Below are 2500 nucleotides of genomic sequence, written 5' to 3'. Positions count from 1 at the left end.
CACAGCTCACCCTCCCACCCAGCTTTGTGTCATCTGCAAACTTGGAGATATTACATTTAGCTCCCTCACCTAAATCATTAATATATATTGTGAATAGCTGGGGTCCCAGCGCCGATCATTAACTGAATCCTGTGAGTGGGATTTGAACCCACTGCTGGAAGTGTCAGCTGTGGCTCAGTTCATAGCACCCTCGCCTTTGAATCAGAGGGTTGTGGGTTCATGTCCCACTCCCGGAAACCAAGAACTGTGATTGTACTCGAAAGAGTTGCAATCTGTGACTGTTGATAACTCGAAAGAGTTCCCCTTCTTAGAGATGTCAGCTGTGGCTCAGTTCATAGCACCCTCGCCTTTGAATCAGAGGGTTGTGGGTTCATGTCCCACTCCTGGAAACCAAGAGCTGTGATTGTACTCGGAAGAGTTGCAATCTGTGACTGTTGATAACTCGAAAGAGTTTTAACCCACTGCTACATCCATGACCTTCCTTCCATCAAAATGTCCAAAGCGGGAATGTTCCCTGATATTGCGCAATGTTCAGCACCATTCGCAGGCTGGATGTGGAGAGGATATTTCCTCTTGTGGGAGAATCAAGAACCAGGGGTCTCTGCTTCAATATAAGGGGTCCCCAGTTAAGTCGGCGGTGAGGAGAATATTTTTTTTCTCTCAGGGGGTTGTGAGTCTCCGGAACTCTCTTCCTGCAAAGGGTTGGGAAGCTGAGCCTTTGGATATTTTGCAGCTGGAGTTGGAGAGATTCTTGATGAGCAAGGTGGGGGTGATAGGTTATCGGGGGGGGAGAGGGAGGTGGGATGCAGATTTCAGGTTACGATCAGATCGGCCACGGTCTTATTAAATGGCGGAACAGGCTTGAGGGGCCGAGTGGTCTCCTCCTGCTCCTTTTCCATATGTTGGTATTCCCACCTAGCCTAGTATGGCTGCATTATGGTCAGTCTCTTCGCCTGGGTAATTGATGTAGATTGCAAAATAGACAGCGCTGACCCCACTTGCCCTTCACTACTTAAATACAATATTGGGCTGGACATTGAAGAACCATAGAACCATAGAGCGCTACAGCACAGAAAACAGGCCATTCGGCCCTTCTAGTCTGTGCCAAAATATTATTCCGCTAATCCCATTGACCTGCGCCCAGTCCATAACCCTCCAGACTTCTCCCATCCATGTATCTATCCAATTTATCCTTAAAACTTAAAGAGTGAGCCCACATTTACCACGTCAGATGGTAGCTCGTTCCACACTCTCACCACTCTCTGAGTGAAGAAGTTCCCCCTAAACCTTTCCCCTTTCACCCTAAAGCCATGTCCTCTCGTGTTTATCTCTCCTAATCTAAGTGGAAAGAGCCAACTCGCGTTTACTCTGTCTCTACCCCTCACCATTTTGTAAACTTCTATCAAATCTCCCCTCATCCTTCTACGCTCGAAGGAATAAAGTCCGAACCTGTTTAATCTTTCCCTGTAACTCAACTCCTTAAGTCCCGGCAACATCCTAGTAAATCTTCTCCGCGCTCTCTCGATCTTACTGATATCCTTGAGGGAATTCCGCCGCTCTTGTTTGGGTAGCGGCGTGGTGCTTTATTCTGAACCTCTAGCTGAGAGGCCTGAGCCAAGATCCAAAGAAAAAAGCTCCACCGGCAATGTTGCACTCCCTCAGTAATGGCCACACCCACCCCTCCATCCCCACCCCGGGCGTCAGTCCCAGGCTGGTGATGCGGAGGACATTGGGTTCCCATTGGGGCCAGATTGGCAACGCTGAGCTTTGGTGAGGGGAAGTAGTTCAAGATCACGCCCTCTCCCTGCCCCTTTTCAGGGAGAGAGTTCTAGGAACCCACGACCCCTCCGAAAGAGAGAGAGAAAGAGAGAGAGAGAAACCTCCTCATCTGTTTTAAATGGGGGGACCCCTTAATTTTTAAGCAGCGACTCCTCGTTCTAGACTCTCCCAGAAGAGGAAATGTCCTCTCCACACCCACCCGGTCAAGACCCCCTCAGGATCTTAAATGTTTCAATGAAGCCACCTCTTACTGTCCTCCCGGCTACTGTGTCAGCTGTAGCTCAGTTCATAGCACCCTCGCCTTTGAATCAGAAAGGTTGCGGGTTCACGTCCCACTCCCGGAAACCAAGAACTGTGAATGTACTCGAAAGAGTTACATGCGATCTGTCGGTAACTCGAAAGAGTTACTGTTCATTTCCATTTGATGGCATCACTAACTTCCTTAACCACCGATGGTGCAAGGTTCTTACAACACTGTTCTTCCTTGGTGAAATATATCCCCGCCCTGCCTCAACCTTTCTGTTTAACTCTCTAAAATTCCACATCTCGCTATTTAGTTTAAAGCCCTCTCGCCTGCCCTAGTTATGGGACTCGTCAGATCACTGGGCCCAGCACGGTTGATGTGAAAGCCAGTTAGTGATGCTATCGAATTGAAATGAACAGTAACTGGGAGATCAGTAAGAGGGTGACTTAACTGAAACATGTCGGATCCTGAGGGGTC

General features: G+C 48.7%; 1 protein-coding gene across 1 annotated transcript in view; it reads left to right on the top strand.

Annotated features, from left to right (window-relative positions):
* LOC144675738 (scavenger receptor cysteine-rich domain-containing protein DMBT1-like) overlaps positions 1 to 2500 on the top strand; it is a 59665-nt gene that overhangs the window by 45857 nt on the left and 11308 nt on the right. The window lies entirely within an intron of this gene.

The sequence above is a fragment of the Cetorhinus maximus genome, unplaced genomic scaffold (assembly GCF_964194155.1).
Source record: "Cetorhinus maximus unplaced genomic scaffold, sCetMax3.hap1.1 HAP1_SCAFFOLD_1136, whole genome shotgun sequence".
NCBI lineage: Eukaryota > Metazoa > Chordata > Chondrichthyes > Lamniformes > Cetorhinidae > Cetorhinus > Cetorhinus maximus.
This window is presented reverse-complemented; position numbering and strand designations above follow the sequence as displayed.